This window comes from Heterodontus francisci, chromosome 32 (genome assembly GCF_036365525.1).
Source record: "Heterodontus francisci isolate sHetFra1 chromosome 32, sHetFra1.hap1, whole genome shotgun sequence".
Classification (NCBI taxonomy): domain Eukaryota; kingdom Metazoa; phylum Chordata; class Chondrichthyes; order Heterodontiformes; family Heterodontidae; genus Heterodontus; species Heterodontus francisci.
In genome coordinates, this window is record NC_090402.1 from 8,465,579 (window position 1) to 8,485,616 (window position 20,038).

Here is a 20,038-nt window from a genome sequence, read left to right on the forward strand (position 1 = left end):
CACGTTGAACAAGCCAGGAATGTGCTATCATGTCCCAGAATGTCTCACTGAGCTGGTGAGTGTGTAAAGGGCTACTTGGTACATTTTTTAAATAGAATTTTTATCATCAAGTATGCTCAAACAGTTGTTTTAACAAATATAGACCTATACCACTCTAAGCACTGCCTTTCGGAATTCTTAAACAGTCACTTGAACAGGGGAACTGGCAGCCATACGCACCTGTAATGGAACTGAACAGAAGGCGAGATCCCTGAAGGGATGGTCAAAAATCTTTATTTTGGTTATTTTTCACATTTCAACATTATGACCCTGTACCTGCTCGGAGAGAGTTTGTTATACACACATGGTTGCTCTTCTCTATTAGAAAGTGTTGGGTGTAATTGAAAACGCAAAAATTATACGTTAAGGATTAATAAAGCCTTTTTTTTTTAATTAAAAAAGCCAACTTCAAACCCAAACGGCCCCAAACGGTGATAAAGTAGCACATTGAAACACAACACTCGAATAAAATCAATTTGGGCAAGGTGCTATTTTTAATGTTTCTGATGATAGACATTCTTTTAAAGAATGTGGAATCCGCTGCCACAGGGAATGGTTGAGATGAATAGTATAGATTAAGGGGAAGCTGCGCGGAGCAGTGGTTAGCACCGCAGCCTCACAGCTCCAGCGACCCGGGTTCGGTTCTCGGTCCTGCCTGTGCAGAGTTTGCCTGTGACCGCGGGGGTTTCCGCCGGGTGCTCCAGTTTCCTCCCACAGCCAAAGACTTGCAGGTTGATAGGTAAATTGGTCATTGTAAATTGTCCCTAGTGTAGGTAGGAGAATTAAGGGAAGGGAAGGGAAGGGGATGTGGTAGGGAATACAGGATTAATGTAGGATTAGTATAAATGGGTGGCTGATGGTCGGCACAGACTTGGTGGGCCGTAGGGCCTGTTTCTGTGCTGTACGTTCTATGCAAAAAGTTATGATGTACAATTTTCATTGAAGGGACAAATTTCCCCAAACATTAATTTTTGTTCTTGCTCTGTGAAAAGTAACTGGTCCCCATGGGTCATCTTTAAGTCAATTAAGTGATGTTTTCACTTTCAGTAACTAGATTGATGAACATATTTGTGCCAGATTTAAACACACTCCTGCTACCCTAGAGAATTACCCTACAAAAATAAAAAACAAACTTACAACAGTCCCAACAACAACCTGCACTTGTATGGAACCCTTTAATGTAGGAGTGTGATCCAGGGAGCTTTGCAGGAGAGGAATGAGACGAGAGTGGGTGCCAAGAGAGATATTGGGAGGGGTGACCAAAAGGTGAAAAGATGGGTTTTAAAAGGAGGGCCATAACAACAACAACTTTCATTTATATAGCCGCTTTGATGTAGTAAAACATCCCAAGGTGCCTTGCAGTTGTGTTACCAAACAAAATTTGACACAGAGTCAAATAAGGTGATATTAGGGCTGATCACCAACAACTTTATCTTTCTTCTTTTTGGGCCTCCTTATCTCGAGAGACAATGGATACGCGCCTGGAGGTGGTCAGTGGTTTGTGAAGCAGCGCCTGGAGTGGCTATAAAGGCCAATTCTGGAGTGACAGGCTCTTCCACAGGTGCTGCAGAGAAATTTGTTTGTTGGGGCTGTTGCACAGTTGGCTCTCCCCTTGCGCCTCTGTCTTTTTTCCTGCCAACTACTAAGTCTCTTCGACTCGCCACAATTTAGCCCTGTCTTTATGGCTGCCCGCCAGCTCTGGCGAATGCTGGCAACTGACTCCCACGACTTGTGATCAATGTCACACGATTTCATGTCGCGTTTGCAGACGTCTTTATAACGGAGACATGGACGGCCGGTGGGTCTGATACCAGTGGCGAGCTCGCTGTACAATGTGTCTTTGGGGATCCTGCCATCTTCCATGCGGCTCACATGGCCAAGCCATCTCAAGCGCCGCTGACTCAGTAGTGTGTATAAGCTGGGGGTGTTGGCCGCTTCAAGGACTTCTGTGTTGGAGATATAGTCCTGCCACCTGATGCCAAGTATTCTCCGAAGGCAGCGAAGATGGAATGAATTGAGACGTCGCTCTTGGCTGGCATACGTTGTCCAGGCCTCGCTGCCATAGAGCAAGGTACTGAGGACACAGGCCTGATACACTCGGACTTTTGTGTTCCGTGTCAGTGCGCCATTTTCCCACACTCTCTTGGCCAGTCTGGACATAGCAGTGGAAGCCTTACCCATGCGCTTGTTGATTTCTGCATCTAGAGACAGGTTACTGGTGATAGTTGAGCCTAGGTAGGTGAACTCTTGAACCACTTCCAGAGCGTGGTCGCCAATATTGATGGATGGAGCATTTCTGACATCCTGCCCCATGATGTTCGTTTTCTTGAGGCTGATGGTTAGGCCAAATTCATTGCAGGCAGACGCAAACCTGTCGATGAGACTCTGCAGGCATTCTTCAGTGTGAGATGTTAAAGCAGCATCGTCAGCAAAGAGGAGTTCTCTGATGAGGACTTTCCGTACTTTGGACTTCGCTCTTAGACGGGCAAGGTTGAACAACCTGCCCCCTGATCTTGTGTGGAGGAAAATTCCTTCTTCAGAGGATTTGAACGCATGTGAAAGCAGCAGGGAGAAGAAAATCCCAAAAAGTGTGGGTGCGAGAACACAGCCCTGTTTCACACCACTCAGGATAGGAAAGGGCTCTGATGAGGAGCCACCATGTTGAATTGTGCCTTTCATATTGTCATGGAATGAGGTGATGATACTTAGTAGCTTTGGTGGACATCCGATCTTTTCTAGTAGTCTGAAGAGACCACGTCTGCTGACGAGGTCAAAGGCTTTGGTGAGATCAATGAAAGCAATGTAGAGGGGCATCTGTTGTTCACGGCATTTCTCCTGTATCTGACGAAGGGAGAACAGCATGTCAATAGTCGATCTCTCTGCACGAAAGCCACACTGTGCCTCAGGGTAGACGCGCTCGGCCAGCTTCTGGAGCCTGTTCAGAGCGACTCGAGCAAAGACTTTCCCCACTATGCTGAGCAGGGAGATTCCACAGTAGTTGTTGCAGTCACCGCGGTCACCTTTGTTTTTATAGAGGGTGATGATGTTGGCATCGCGCATGTCCTGGGGTACTGCTCCCTCGTCCCAGCACAGGCATAGCAGTTCATGTAGTGCTGAGAGTATAGCAGGCTTGGCACTCTTGATTATTTCAGGGGTAATGCTGTCCTTCCCAGGGGCTTTTCCGCTGGCTAGGGAATCAATGGCATCACTGAGTTCCGATTTGGTTGGCTGTATGTCCAGCTCATCCATGACTGGTAGAGGCTGGGCTGCATTGAGGGCAGTCTCAGTGACAGCATTCTCCCTGGAGTACAGTTCTAGGTAGTGCTCAACCCAGCGGTCCATCTGTTTGCGTTGGTCAGTGATTATGTCCCCCGATTTAGATTTGAGGGGGGTGATCTTCTTGATGGTTGGCCCAAGAGCTCTCTTCATGCCATCATACATTCCTCTGATGTTTCCGGTGTCTGAGGCCAGCTGAATATGACTGCATAGGTGTTGCCAGTAGTCGTTTGCGCAACGCCTAGCTGTTCTTTGTGCAGTACTTCTGGCTGCTTTAAGTGCTGCGGATGTTAGATCGCTGGGGGCTTTCTTGTAGTTCAAAAGTGCAATGCGCTTAGCGGCTATGACAGGTTCCAGCTCTTCATTATGAGATTGAAACCAGTCTGCATTTCTCTTCGCACTTTTGCCGTAGGTGGTCAAAGCTGACTCATAGATGGCGTCTCTGATGTGGGCCCACTTGGTCTCAGCATCCCCTGTGGGAGTGTTTTGAAGGGCTGTTACAAGTGAATTTAGAAATTTTTGTAACAGCTGTGGGTGAGAAATTCTGCTCGTGTTGATGCGCGGGTGGCCCTTCTGCTTGGAATGATGCAACTTCTTTGGTCTGAGTCTAACCTTGCTGCACACCAGGGAGTGGTCGGTGTCGCAGTCCGCACTGTGGAAGCTGCGTGTGATTTGAACACTGTTTAAGGCGGCTCGCCTTGTGACAATGAGGTCTAGCTGGTGCCAACGACGTGATCTTGGGTGCCTCCATGAAACCTAGTGACAGGGTTTAGTGTGAAAGAACGAGTTGGTGATGCAGAGGTTATGATAGGTACACAACTCAAGCAGTCTCTGCCCGTTCTCATTCATCCTTCCAACGCCATAGCGCCCAAGGCAGGAGGGCCATGAGTCATGGTCGGCCCCAACCCTGGCAGATTTTAAGGAGCATCTTAAAAAAGGACAAGAGCGAGGTGGACAGGTGAAGGGTTTAGGAAGGGAATTCCAGAGCTTAGGGCTGAGGCAGCTGAGGCCTGGCCACCAACAATGGTGTGATTCAAAATCGGGGAGGTGCCAGAGGCCAGAATTAGATGAGGGCAGATATCTCGGAGGGGTGTAGGGCTGAAGGAGGGAGGCACGAGGCCATGGTGGGATTTGTAAACAAGAATGAGAATTTTAAAACATGAGGGTTTGCTGGACCGGGAGCCAGTGTCGATCAGCGAGGTCAGTGAGCTCAGGGGCAATGGCTGGGCTGGACTTGGTTTGAGTTTGGATGAACTTTTTTCTTTATGACAAATTGCCGACATTTCCATCTCCTCCTCACCCCTGTTTTATATCCACCACTTGAACATTTCATCAGTCCTCGGACCCCTGGTCACAAAAACAGAATTCAAATTCAATCCGATAATTACATCTCAGAGGGAGGAAGATTTAAATTATCCATTTTTGTCCTGCATCTCAAATTAAACACCAGTGCCGTACCCAAACCAAGTCAAATGCCCAAGAGGAACCAAGAGTTTTTGCGAATAACAAATAACTTCTGATGCTCAGTGCCAGCAACTCTGGGCGGGTAAAAAGGAGAACGTTAACCCTTTCTGGTAACTGGTCACTGAAAGAAGATCATTTTAAAAAAAGGTACATCAAGATTTGGTGAAACCCAGCTTTGCTCAATACAGCGTAGTCAGGAAAAGTTCTTCAAACTGAAATGTTTGATGGTTCTTTGCCAGGATCCTGACTTGGAACTATATCGCCGTTCCTTCACTGTCGCTGGGTCAAAATCCTGGAACTCCCTTCCTAACAGCACTGTGGGTGTACCTACACCCAAGGACTGCAGCGGTTCAAGAAGGCAGCTCACCACCACCTTCTCAAGGGCAATTAGGGATGGGCAATAAATGCTGGCCTGGCCAGTGATGCTCATGTACCGTGAAAGAATTTTAAAAAACGACCAACAGATTTCACATCAAAAGCTGCCCCACCAAGGTAAATAAATCCAAGGAGCAGCCCTGTAACTATATATTACAGGAGCTGTTTTACCATCCAGTTTCAGGCCCGTTTCACCTACTAAAATTGTAGACTGGAGACATTAAAGAAGGTATAAAATAGCTGGTCAGATCCAAAGGCAACTGCAGAAACGCTTCAGTGAACCGTGAGGAGCTCAATTTTGAAAAGCAGGAGGTGAAGTGCTGGAACTTAACAGCAGATTATAAACATATATCAAGAGAGACTGGAGAATCTGGGATTGTTCTCCTTAGAGCAGAGAAGGTGAAGGGGAGAATCAATAGAGGTGTTTAAAATTATGATGGTTTTTGATAGTTTCTCCTTATGTGTTCTGTTTCCACTGGCAGGACTGTCAGTAACCAAGGGTCAAAAGACTCCAGTTCCTATTTCATGTGTTCTTTCGAGCGCCGCATGTGCGGGAGTACAAAGCTGTGAGGTATGAAACAGAAATGGTGTCAGTGACACATGGGAGAGATCCAGCAGCGAGCTGAAGTGGATTGACAGCAAAGAGAGACAAGGGTTACATGGAACATGGCCTTGTCTTACACAGGCACAGCACACTGGAGGAAAGCACATCATTTATGTCTAATCAATGAACCATAGAAAGTTTATGGCACAGAAAGAGGCCACTTGGCCCATCAAGTCTGTGCCAGAGATGACAGCAGTTCCCAATGGATATCCCAGCAGTTTGGTTTAGACACTCCAAATAAAGGAAAATGCAACCACATTGAGAATTGAACCCCAGGTTGTTATGAAGAGCTTTGATAATTAGTAATATGTAAGGTCCGTCATTCCGTGCCTGGGCGAGGGGATTTTGGCCGCGTATATAGTTGAGCCAGCACCAACTTTAAAAAAAAAACACTTCACAAAGTGATGACACAATGAAAACACAAGATCCAGACATACCAAGCCCTGTGTAGATGTTTTACCGAATAAAATGATTTGCCGACCTTTGGTATTATTCATAGGAGGGGGACAGGGAGGAGAAGGAGAAGGAGGAACAAAACAACAACAACAACTTGCATTTATATGGCACCTTTAGCATTGGAAAATGTCTCAAGATGCTTCACAGGAGCATTAAACAAATCATAAAACTGCTGGCATTGATTCACATTCTGCTGGCTGCACTCAGTGCTTGATGAAAGAAATAATGGAGAGAACCATCACCGGAGCAAAGAGGGGGAATTGAGGGGGAAAAAGCACAGAAGAAATTTGATTCAGCAACAGAATATAAAAGCCAAAACTCTACAAGCAACATAGTGCAAAGCAACAGAAAGGTTTAAAACTTAAAGAACGTCCCTGAAACATATAGATCCAGAAGTACTGTAACGGCTGTTGTCTTAACCACATCCTGTTTGGAGACTCACCAAAAGCGGATATGGACAGGTGCTGATTTACTAGACATTTATAACATACCATATTAAACTGGTAAACCTTAATTGGCTGAAAAGCATTAGCTCCTTCTTGGCGTAGTGCTGGCCCACATTCACTCAAATACCCTGGGATTCCCAGATTACATAGTTCCACATTTAAAAACTCCTGTACTCTTCTTTGGCCTCCTTGTCTCGAGACACAATGGATACGCGCCTAGAGGTGGTCAGTGGTTTGTGGAGCAGCGCCTGGAGTGGCTATAAAGGCCAATTCTAGAGTGACAGACTCTTCCACAGGTGAGAGTGAGAGAGCCAGCGAGAGACACACACAGACAGAGAGAGGGAGAGACACACACAGACACAGAGAGACACAGAGAGCCCTAAAAATAAATATTTATTTAATCCCACTCCTTAAATCTTCAGTCCAAGATTTATCGTATGTTTTTTTTGGAGGTGATAATGTTTAAATGCAATGGTACAATTTACATCGAGTCTGCAGCACAGAAGTGGGCCATTCAGCCAACTGGTCTGTGTTAATGCTCCACGTGAGTCTCCTCCCACCTCACTTCATCTCATCCTGTCAACATACCCTTCTATTCCTTTCTCCTTCATTATCCAGCTCCCCCTTAAATGTATCCACACTAGTGCCAAACACCAGTTATTAAAGTACAGTAACAGCATCCCCAGCGAACACTCGTTTTTTGCACATCCCACTTTAGCCGTCAAGGTTTTAACTGTGATAATTAAAAGGTTCCAAACAGAGTCCTGTAATAATACCCGACAATCTTAAACCCCCTCATCGTCCAGCAGGGACCCAGCCACTGAAATAACAACAGTGGTCTGTCAGTTTAGACAAGGAGTATTGGCCATGTTCAATGGGTTAATTGCGTGCCTGTAGATCAGGGAGTTGGGGCTTCACATTATTCACCCATTATTATCGTGGCTGCCATCTTTAAAATGTACGTTGCCAGGGTAACCGAATTGCCTAAATCAATATAGTGACTCACCCTCTTCTACCAGGCAAACAGAGTCCATTGTTCCGTGGAAAACACAATTAGCATAATGCTGCCCTGTCAACAGCTGTCATACAGTAGTGTACATCAGTTTAAAAAAAAATACACATAAAACACATCACCTCATCTGCTCAGAATATATTTTAAAAAGCTTCCAATTTATCCTCACTCAGCATGTATTAAAAAAAAACAAGTCCAGTGTGGGAGTGGGGGGGAGAAGAAGACAACCAGATCTAAGCTTCTCCCTTTTCGCACAACCATCCCACATAGTGGTCGACAGGCAAGAAATTACATTGAGGTGCCACCGCAAGAGCATCCGTGTGCACAGTGAGATCCCATAAACTGCATGGTCAGTCAGGGTGGTTTTTTTTTAAGAAAAGGCATTGGTTGAGGGAGGAATGTTGGCCAGGATACTGGGGTCTTCAACATCTGCCTCAACAGGTAGACAAGGCCTCGGTCAAAGGCTGGCATTGCTAACAAGGCAGCACTCTCTCAGTACTGCACTGCAGCGTTAGTGATGATGGTGTTGCCCATGGCCTGGAGTGCAGCTTGATCCTCAACTGCTAGAGCTTTCAAGGCCTAAAGTGTGGTGCCCAGAATACAATACCCCAACTGAGTCCTCAGCACTATTCTAAAGGTTTAACATAACTTTCTTGCTGAGGATCCCGTATGCTATTTTTAAAAAAAAACCTTGATCACTAGGAGGCACAGGTTAAAAGGTTTTGGGCAAGAGATGCAGGGGGAATATGAACTATTTAATGCAGTGAGTGTTAATGACCAGGAACTCGCTGCCTCCGGAGGGTGGTGGAAGTGAAGACAATCAATGATTTCTAAAGGAAATTGGATGGACACGAAGGAAATAGAGTTGCAGGACGACAGGGATCGAGCTAGCTCCATGGGAGAGCTGGCATGGACTGGATGGACCAAATGGCCACCTTCTGGGCTGTAAATGACTCTATAACTGGTCCCTACCACCTTCAAATGATTTGTGTACATACAACCCCAGGTCTCTCCATTCCTGCACCCTCGTTAAAATGGTTTCATTTTATCTTACATTGCCTCTCCCTGTTCTTCCGACCAAAAATGAATCACTTCACACCTTTCGGTGTTAAATTACATCTGTCATGTGACTACCCATTCCACCAGTCTGTCACTACCCTCCTCACTAGAAACAAAATTTCCAAGCTTTGTATCATCGGCATATTTTGAAATGATGACCAGTATAGGGCGGCACAGTGGTGCAGTGGTTAGCACCGCAGCCTCACAGCTCCAGGGACCCGGGTTCGATTCCGGGTACTGCCTGTGTGGAGTTTGCAAGTTCTCCCTGTGTCTGCGTGGGTTTTCTCCGGGTGCTCCGGTTTCCGCCCACAAGCCAAAAGACTTGCAGGTTGATAGGTAAATTGGCCATTATAAATTGTCACTAGTGTAGGTAGGTGGTAGGGAAATATAGGGACAGGTGGGGATGTTTGGTAGGAATATGGGATTAGTGTAGGATTAGTATAAATGGGTGGTTGATGTTCGGCACAGACTCGGTGGGCCGAAGGGCCTGTTTCAGTGCTGTATCTCTAATCTAATCTAATCTATACCCAAGCCATTCATTTATATCACAAAGTGCAGTTGTCCTAATCCCGACCCTGGTGGGGGGCACGGGGAGTTGGTGGGAGGGGGGTACACTGCTGTATGTCTCCCTCCACACTGGAAAACACCCATTCACCATCACTCCCTGCTTTCTGTCCCTTAGCCCACGGGTTCTCAAACTTTTTTGATTGAAGGACCCTTTTCAAACGGATCAGCAATCACGGACCCCTTCCAACCCATCGAAACAGTGGAAACATGGAAATACTGCATCCAGACCCTCAAGGTTTTGTGTCAGTATTACCCGGGGATAATCTCACTTGTTAGCCTCATTTTTTACTTCGTTTCCCCCAACCTGTTTGCTGAAATATTAAATTATTTAATAAACCAATTTCCTCTGAAATTTCCCATTTGTACTGTGAATAAATAACAAATACTGTCAAGTATTACAAAATACTAAGCCTGGTTTTCTGGTTGATATATTTTCAAGGATTTGGCTGGGAACAAGCTCCCATATTCACTGTAAACTGACAGATTTCATATTCCAATCATTTTGTCATTGAAGCAGGTTTTATGTCACATTATACCCAAGTGGGTTCCTTCTACCTGTGATTCTTTGTGACCTAAATGGTGTCCTGGCTTGGCAATGCCTCGATTTTCAAATTCTCACCCTCATTTTCAAATCTCTCTGTGCCCTCGCCCCCTCCTCATCTCTGTAACGTCTCAAGATCTCCATGTTTCTCCAATTCTGGCCTCTTGTACCGCCCTCAATTGTAATCGCTCTACCATTGGCGGCCGTGCCTTCAGCTACCAGGGCCCTCAGCTCTGGAATTCCCTCCATAAACCTCTCCGCCTCTCTCCCCTCCTTAAAGACACTTCCTAAAACTTACCTCTTTGACCAAGCTTCTGGTCACCTGTCCCAATATCCTTACGTGGCTCAGTGTCAGATTTTCATCACTCCACCACTGGCATGGTGGCAGCCTCTGCGGTATTTTGCTTTTCTCAGGTCAGGCTCTGGGAAGAGAGAGCGAGCGAGCGAGAGCAAGGGCTGGGAGCCTTTACCAGTCGCCTGAGACACCTCAGCAGTGGCAGCTCTTGAAGCCAGCGAGAGGGGGAGGGACTCCAGGCTGGTGTCTGTGTCTTGGCCTGAATTAGCTGCTTGTTCTGGGAATTGCAGCCCAGGTTCAGCTTCTAGTTTTGGGGGATTTTTGGGGAGAGGCCCTCATCTTAGTGGGAGTTCTGGTTTAAGAGACCAAAGCCCAGTCAATCCCTTGAAGGTGTGCTTATTTTAAAAAGCATGGCATTCATTAACACACGGCAACATTCGGCCTTTCGAGCCTGCTCTGCCATTTGGTAAGATCATGGCTGATCTGGGCGTGGTCTCAACTCCACTTTCCTGTCTGTCCCCCAGAACCCTTGACCCCCTTCTCTATCAAAAATCTATCCAACTCAGCCTTGAATAAATTCAATGAGCCAGCCTCCACTGCTTTCTAGGGATGAGAATTCCACAGAATTCCATTGAGAAAAAACATTTCTCATCTCCGTCTTAAAAGGGAGACCCCTTATTCTTAAATCCCCTAGTTCTAGTCTCCACCACCCCGCCCCCCCTCCACAAGAAAAAACTTCCTCCCGGTATCCACTCTATCATGATGCCTCAGAATCTTATTTGTTTTGATAAGATCACCTCTCATTCTTCAAAAATCCAACGGGTAAAGTCCCAACTTGTTCAACCTTTCTTCCTAAAATAAGCCCTTCATCCCTGGAATTAGTCGAGTGAACTTTCTCTCAACTGGGGAAGGTGTGAGACCTGTGGAGTCTGCAGTATTCCACCTTTCCTCTCTTAGATGCAATTTTGGGGACTTCAATCTGCTCAGACAGCAGAGTTTTTTTGAAGTGGAACAGGTAGAGGTACTTTGTGCAATGGGTTAGACTTTGGTCTTTGCAACCTGGGCATGAATCCAGCCAGACTTGGGGTTTCTGAAGCCTCAATGATGAGTAGGGCCAGATTCCATCATGAAGCTGGCACTATTTGGTAATTTTAACTCCCTTGGAAATGGTAGAGAATATATGCAGGGATAACAGGTTAAAACCGTTTTTTGTGAGGCATTTTCAGATGCGGTAATATAGTTTTTGTAAAAGGTTTTGACCTGTTAGAGATTAAATAAGCTACCAATGAGGTTTAGAAATGTCCATTTAGATTGGTATATGTTTGGGGAAAATATAAACTTATGATTTTGATACAAAATCTCTTGATTTTTAAGAGTTTGCCTCTTGATTTATGAGATGGTGGTGTTACCATGCATGTGCATATAAAGAGTGTATTAATAATGCTTTTAAGAAAACGGGTATTTACTTCTGTGCCACTCCCAGTGCCATCCTCCTAGCTGAAGCAGACAACACACTCTGCCATGCATTTATGGCGACTGGACTCAACTCCCCACTTTCATTTTGTTGCTCGGACCAGCTGGAAAGTCTCTACAAATCCCAGTTGGAGAATCACTGCCTTAGTCAATTTCCTGTCCATGCTTCCACTGCTCATACAGACTTGGTCCCTTAAAGGTTCTCACCAAACTGGGGTGAACGAAAACTAAACGAGCAGTGGTGATGATTGTTTATTGCCAGCCCGAGCTGCCTTTGGTGATGAAGCTGGGCTGTAAACTCAGGCGTGAACTCAGTTGTATAGAACCTTGGTCAGACCACACCTGGAGTACTGTGTGCAGTTATGGTCCCCTTATCTCCGGAAGGATATTATTGCCATAGAGGGAGTGCAACGAAGATTCACCAGACTTGTTCCCGGGATGGCGGGACTGTCCTATGAAGAGAGGTTGGGGAAACTGGGCCTGTATTCTCTAGTGTTTCGAAGAATGAGAGGTGATCTCATTGAAACCTACAAAATACTTAAAGGGATAGACAGGGTAGATGCAGCTAAGATGTTTCCCCTGATTGGGGAGTCTAGAACCAGGGGACACAAATTCAAAATAAGGGGGAAGCCACTTAGGACAGAGATGAGGAGAAATTTCTTTACTCAGAGGGTTGTGAATCTTTGGAATTCTCTACCCCAGTGGGCTGTGGAAGCTCAGTCATTGAGTATGTTTAAAGCAGAGATTGACAGATTTCTAAATACCGGTGACATAAAGGGATATGGGGATAGTGTGGAAAAAAGGTATTGAAGTGGACAATTAGCCATGATCATATTGAATGGCGGGCGGGCTTGATAGGCTGAATGGCCTTTCCCAGTTCCTATGAAAGGCAATTGTAAAAGATAAAATGCTGGAAGTACTCAGCAGGTCTGGCAGTATCTGTGTAGAGAGAAGCAGAGTTAACATTTCAGATCAGTTCTGATGAAGGGTCACTGACCTGAAACGTTAACTCTGCTTCTTGCTCCACAGATGCTGCCAGACCTGCTGAGTGGTTGCAGCATTTCTTGTTTTTATTTCAGATTTCCAGCATCTGCTGTATTTTGCTTTTATTATAATTGTAAAAGATTAAGGAAAAAGCCCAGCCCGTTCAGTCTCACCCAATAGTTATAATGACCTGACAGTTCTGGTGTCATCCTTGTAAATCCGGCCTGCACCTTCTCCACTGGCTCTATATGAGTAGTAATATGTTAACAACCAGCTTCCTTGTTTTCTAAAGTACTTGACCCCACTTTCAAACAGGTGGTCTCTTGGAGGATAGACCCGCTCTGATTTTAACCTTAATGGCACAATTAGTGTGCCGCTCCAGCTTAGTGGGGTGCGTTCTTGTCTCCGAGTCAGAAGGTTGTGGGTTCAAGTCCCACTTCAGAGACTCGAGCACAAATATCAGGGCTGACACTCCCAGTGCAGTACTGTGGGGGTGCAGCACTGTCGGAGGTGCCGTTGTTTCGGATGAGACATTAAACCAAGGCCCCCACCTGTCCCCTCAGTTAGATATAACAAGATCCTATGCCACTAATTCGAAAGAGAGTGGGGAATTATTCCCATTCCTGGTGTCCTGTGCAATATTTATCTCTCAATCAACACTAACAAACAATATCTGGTCCTTATCACGTTGCTGTTTGTGGGATCTTGCTGTGTTTCTGACATTACAACAGTGACTACACATCAAAAGTACTTCATTGGCTGTAAAGCGCTTTGAGATGAACTGAGGTGGTGAAGGATGCTACAGCGTCTCTGCAAAACGGCCATTAGAATACGGAATACATCCCCACAAGGGATGGCACAGTGGCGCAGTGGTTAGCACCGCAGCCTCACAGCTCCAGTGACCCGGGTTCAGTTCTGGGTACTGCCTGTGCGGAGTTTGCAAGTTCTCCCTGTGACCGCGTGGGTTTCCTCCCACAGCCAAAGACTTGCAGGTTGATAGGTAAATTGGCCATTATAAATTGCCCCTAGTATAGGTAGGTGGTAGAGGAATTGAGGGAAGGTGGAGATGTGGTCGGGATATGGGATTAATGTAGCATCAGTATAAATGGGTGGTTGATGGTCGGCACAGACTCGGTGGGCCGAAGGGCCTGTTTCAGTGCTGTATCTCTAAATAAATAAATAAGTCGCCATTCAAACCACGCGACATTAAGGAGGGAATCAGATAAAACATTTAGAAAGTCATTAAAAAGGGTGCAGAGAAACAGGGTCCATGTATAGATCAGAAGGTGGAGCTGGGATTGTCACAGGCAGGATGGACAAAGAGGAGACTGTGCTCACGTTTCCAGGGTTCAATCCCCCTATTTGGATTTGTTTGGGGCAATTTCGGGGGAAAAGATGGGACTAAGAAAAGACAAACAATTCCAGGGCCCTTAAAATCAGAGATGGAGGGGGGAGAAATCGCACACGTACTGTAAATTATTTCTGGCATCATCACAGTACACACACACACACACATCAGAATATCTCACTGCAGAATCCAAAACTCAAATCTTTCCCAACTCCGTGGTTTTCCCAATTTTACTGGCCATCCGCAACAAGTACAAGTACATCATGACCGATGGCTCAGCCCTGAACATCAGTCAATCCATCTCTGACACCAATTACTCATTCTACATCATTGCAAACCAACTTTCTGATAAAGCATGTGAAAAGAAAACCTGTCACATTTCAAGATTTATTCACTGAGCCAATTACACAGCAGGAGGGTGATATAAACCAAGCAGAAATAAATTCAGTACACCTGCTGATGTAAACCCAATAGTGCGATCAGTTCGAACAGGAACTGGGCACTGGGTTCTGGTAAATGCACTGGGCCTAAAGTTAACACAGGCCAGGCTCGGAGAGCACGAGCCTGATGCAGAGAGAGGGAGAGAGGAAGAGAGAGAGAGAGAGAGAGAGACAGAAGGAGGGAAGGAGGCTGAGACAGAGCAAGAACTGGCACTTTCCAAGCACCAGGTGTTCAGGCCAGCATGTGCATTCGTGCAGGGAAGAAGTTCCAGAGCAGACACTGCAGAACTTGCTGCAATCCTCCAAGAATTAAAGTGGGGAGGGCGGATGAGCAGAGTGGGGCAATGTGGGGTGGAGCAGGAATGGGGTGGGTGCTATGCAGGATGGGAGAGCTGCTGGATGATACATACTGTAGTGTAAGGACATGTGAGGGTTAATGTTGGAGACAGTAACACCAACCTCTCCCACTGTAGAGATGATGATATAATAGTCACATGGTAATGGGCTTTGGGGTAGAAGAGGGTAGCAGCACAAAGGATGCTAGCTCAGGAGGCTTGAGGAGAGTGTAAATCATAATGTATCTTTAATTAAAGAGTTATTAGTTGACCTAATCTAGACTCCTAGACTTTATCTACAATACCCGAGCTACATTACAACAACTACAGCAACACACAACAGGTTAGAAATCTGCTAGTTCCTTCAAATCTGGATCTGATTATCCGCCGCTCTCTATTGGCTTTCCTGCTGCATGGAACTGCCGGCTATTATTGATTACAGAGTTAAAAGGTTCAGTTAAGACAGGGCCAACAGGTGCGCCCAAAATGGAAAGGTCACACTGCCTGGTGTCCCAGGATTGTGTGGTCTGACATGGTTACTCTGTGCCAAAGCCATGACCAAAAAAATACTCGACGCTGAAACAGGGCTGAAAGGTGGGAAGTGGAAACAAGATGGAATCTCTCAGCGTCTCATCCTTTCCCCTGCCCCTATAGCCTGCCATTTCACCCAGGCAGCAACGAGCAACTGCTCAGGATGAGCAAGTTACAACTCTGATCAGAAAGTAAAAACAAGTTATTTTCATTTCTATTCACCACTCACAAGGGACACTGACAAAGGCCCCTGGGACTGCACTTGCAGACAGCAATGCAACAGGTTCCAGTGGGTCAGAGTTTTATGGCTGGTACATACAGCACCCAGAGTCTTTCGTAACCATAGGCCTTCCACAACTCTCTAAAACAGACACAGTCCGACCACCGTTAGTGATCTAAATCATAGGATACTCCATTTAAAGACTACTTATACTATCCCAGGTACCTCCCCGTGTCTTATTCTGCAGCTAGGGCACCCAGCTTCACAATTGGCCTGTCCCTTTAAAGCCCCAACACAATGCTTTAAATAGATAGACCCCAAGGTCAGTTAGGAATATAGGAAATAGGAGCAGGAGTAGGCCATTCGGCCCCTCGAGCCTGCTCCACCATTCAACTAGATCATGGCTGATCTTCCACCTCAATGCCATTTCCCTGCACTATCCCCATATCCCTCGATATCTTTAATATCTAGAAATCTATCAATCTCAGTCTTGAATATACTTAATAACTGAGCCTCCACAGCCTCCTGGGGTAGAGAATTGCGAAGATTCACCACCCACTGAATGAAGAAATTCCTCCTCATCTCAGTCCTAAATGGCCTACCCCTTATTCTGCGATAATGTTCACTGGTTCAGGACTCCCCAGCCTGGGGAAACATCCTTCCTGCATCTACCCTGTCGAGCCCTGTAAGAATTTTGTAAATTTCGATGAGATCACCTCTCATTCTTCTCAACTCTAGAGAATACAGGCCCCAGTCTCCTCAATCTCTCCTCATAGGACAATCCCACCATCCCAGGGATTAGTCTGGTGGACCTCCGTTACACTCCCTCTATGGCAAGTATATCCTTCCTTAGATGAGGAGACCAAAACTGTACACAATACTCCAGGTGCGGTCTCACCAAGGCTCTATACAACTGCACGAAGACATGTTTACTGCTGTACTCATATCCTCTTGCAGTGAAGGCCAACATACCATTTACCTTCCTAACTGCTTGCAGCACCTGCATGTTAGCTTTCAGTGACTTATGAACGAGGACACCCAGATCCCTTTCGACATCAACCCTTCCCTGTGTAATTGTACTTTTGTAGATCGGCAAACCCCGGGTCACTCCCCAATACCAACAGGTGAAGACTGGCTTCCCCCTTTCTTCTTTTGGGAAAAAGACACTTTAAAATGTAACAAAGACAAGGCAATATATATTTTCAGACCCCAGAAGCTGGAATAATAGTTTTGTAGACAATATTGTCCTTTAAATAATCTGTCAGTATTTACAGTGCCTCATTAGCCGATTTGCAGGTGGTGCGTTACAGGTGAATCACAATTCTGCCAGCTTGTAAGAGAGAGTCAGCCTCTGCCCACCAGCGTCACCTGCAGCTCAGTGGGCAGCACTCTCGCCTCTGCGTCAGGAGGTCCTGGGTTCGATTCCCACTCCAGAGCATGACATCCAGGCTGGCATTCCACTGCAGTACCGAGGGAGTGTGGCACTGTCAGCAGCTCAATCTTTCGGATGAGACGTTAGACCAGGAGCTCGTTGCCCTCTCAGGTGGGCGTAAAGATCCAATGGCCGCTATCTCGAAGAGCAGCAGGGGAGCTTACCCCTGTGTTTTGACCAATACTTATCCCTCAACCAACATCAGAAATAAAAAAAAGATTACCTGATAATTAGCTCAGTGCTTTTTTGGGGATCTTGCTGTGTGCGGATTGGCTGCTGTGTTTCCTGCATTACAACAGTGACCACACTTCAAAAGTACTACATTGGCTGTAAAATGTTTTGGGACATCCTGAGGTCACGAAAGGTGCTATATAAATGCAAATCTATCTTTCTAGAGTATGTGCCAAGTAACACATGGTAGATTTAACACTCCTGCTCGATTTTTTGGCCTATATCCAGAGATTGCCAGGGTTACAGCCTCTTTAAAAGTGAAGGGTGACAGAAGACATAACAGAACTATCTCCTCTTGATTTCCTGGGATGCTGCAGGTTTAGTGTACAGTGCACTGGCAGATTGGATTACACACAGACTCATCTCACTCGTCACTTCCGCTGTTGTCAAATACTCCAGAGGGGAAAAAAATAATCAGGGTTTTTAAAAAGCAAAAAAGGAGGAAGAGGTGGACACAACCCTGCAGCTGGAGATTACAACAGCACAAGCAGTACTTTGCAGGGTTAAAACAGAGATTATAAAATGGAGTCAGCAGAACACAGGACTCCAAACCAGGATTATGTCCGGTTGTTGATTCTAAAAGGCCTCATCATTCATTATTTAAGATCGGCCCACCAGTACCAACAACAGGCCTCTTCAAACCACCCGACCTTTCAAATGTACACAGCAGGAAGCAACAAGTGAGGGATAATCACAAATAGAAAGGGAAGTGCAGACCTCACACATAAGATACCAGATATACCCCCTCACCCAGACACCAGGGCCACATATACCCCCTCACCCAGATAATCTGGTCTTCTGGTCCACAGATATTCACAGAGTGCAATTTGGACAAACCACAGTTCTTTAAGTCTTCGTGATGTATACGCTGTCAGTTCTCAGCCAATCACCTTGCAGTGTAGGACAAGATGGGGGGGTTTCCACTGTTGCCCCTGCCACCAATACAAGGATCGTTAATCTCGAGATGAACCAATCATTCGCAGCTGTTCACATGGTACTGTACTATGGTGTGGAGCCCCTCCATTCCACTCCCACCCCTCTCAGGGGAGAGGGTTCGATCCCAGCGCTGGTGTAGGGAATAGCACCACGTGATACTGAGCAGATCCTCGGCTGAGTTAACTCAATCTCAGTGACCGTGGAGAAGGGGTGAGGTTGGGGGAGGCAAGGACAGGATCCCACTGGTTAAAATGTCCCCCCCCAAATCAATGATGCTCACCGCCCAGGGTTTGGAGGAAAACAACAACTTCTATTTATATAGCACCTTTAATAGTGAAGCATCCCCAAGGCACTTCACATTATAAAACAGAATATGACACTGAACCACAAAAGGAGATATTAGGTCAGATGACCAAAAGCTTGGTCAAAGAGGTAGGTTTTAAGGAGTGTCTTAAAAGGAGGAAAGTGCGGTTGAGAGGTTTAGGGAGGGAATTCCTGAGTTTAGGAGCCAGGCAACTGAAGATGCATCGACTAATGGTGGAGCGATTTGAAAACAAGGATGAGAATTTTAAAATCAAGACATTTCTTCACCGGGAGCCAATGTAGGTCAGCGAGCACAGGGGTGATTGGGAATATCTCCCATTCCCCTAACAGACACCTTCAAATTTTTCTGTCGTAATGCTCAGCTCAAATCACATATTGTTCGGCGTTACTGAATGACCCACATTAACTGAACTTTAAAAAAAAATCATTCTTGGATGTCGCTATCTAGGCCAGCATTTATTGCCCACTCTAATTGCCCTCGAGGTGGTGGTGATGATAAGCTGCTGCCTTGGACCACTGCAGTCTAGTTGGCATGGGTCAGAGAGTCATAAAAGTCAGTCATTTATGGCAGAAGGAGCCCATTTGGCCCATCGAATCCATGCTGGCTCTCCACAGAGCAATCCAATCCATCCCACTCCCCCGCTCCGTCCTTGTAGCCTTGCAAAATTTTCCTTCAAGTACCCGTCCAATTTCCTTTTCGACCCACAGTGCCGTAGGGGAGAAAGCTCCAGGATTTTGACCCAGCGACGATGAAGGAGCCAACGCTGTGGGTGTACCTTCACCTCATGGACTGCAGCGGTTCAAGAAGGCAGCTCACCACCACCTTCTCGACAGTGATGGGCAATAAATGCTGCCAGTGATGCCCACATCCGGAGAATTTTTTTTAATGTAGAGGGAGTGCCAGGATTTTGACCCAGTGACACTTGAAGGAACAAAATTGCCCAATGACTGGGCGACATGTCCTGGAACGAAACACATCGGCTTCAGTGAGGGAGGAACATTTCCAGTCACCATGGCAGATGGGCCGCCCCAAGGTGCTTTGCAGTCTTTGAAGTGTAGTCACTGCTGTAAGGTAGCAAACACAGCAAGATCCCACAAGCCACAATTATGCGGTGACCAGTTAATCTGTTTCCTTGGTGTTGTCGGTTGAGGGATAAATATTGGCCCCAGGACACTGGGGGGAACTCCCCCTGTTCCTCTTCAAAACAGTGGCCATGGGATCCTTTATGAGATGGCAGTTGGGGCTTTGGTTTAATGCCTCACCTGAAGAACGGCACCTCCGACAGTGCTGCACTCCCTCAGTACTGCACTGGGAAAGTCAGCCTGGATTACATCTCTGGAGTGGGGACTTGTACCCAGGACCTTCATGACTCAGAGGGGGGCGGGGGGGGGGTCGTGCTACGTATGGAGCCACAGCTGATAAGCCATTCCCTTGGAATTAATCACTGGCTTTAACTTGGGTTGGTTCCTATCTCAAGATGCCCAGTTCCATGTTATACAGAGGTGCTCCTGGGCCCTGTGGCAGCATACAGCACTCAAATCGTGCGGCTTGAGTGGGTGGTCTGGTAGCAGAGACATTGTTGAGCTCGACACAGGCAGAGACCATCCCCATTGTGGAATCACATATAGACTGAAGTCCCATCACTATGG

At 46.3% G+C, this 20,038-nt stretch overlaps 1 protein-coding gene across 4 annotated transcripts in view; it reads right to left on the minus strand.

Annotated features, from left to right (window-relative positions):
• LOC137347604 (endophilin-B2-like) overlaps nucleotides 1–20,038 on the minus strand; it is a 102,060-nt gene that overhangs the window by 81,014 nt on the left and 1,008 nt on the right. The gene's annotated exons all lie outside the window — the stretch shown is intronic.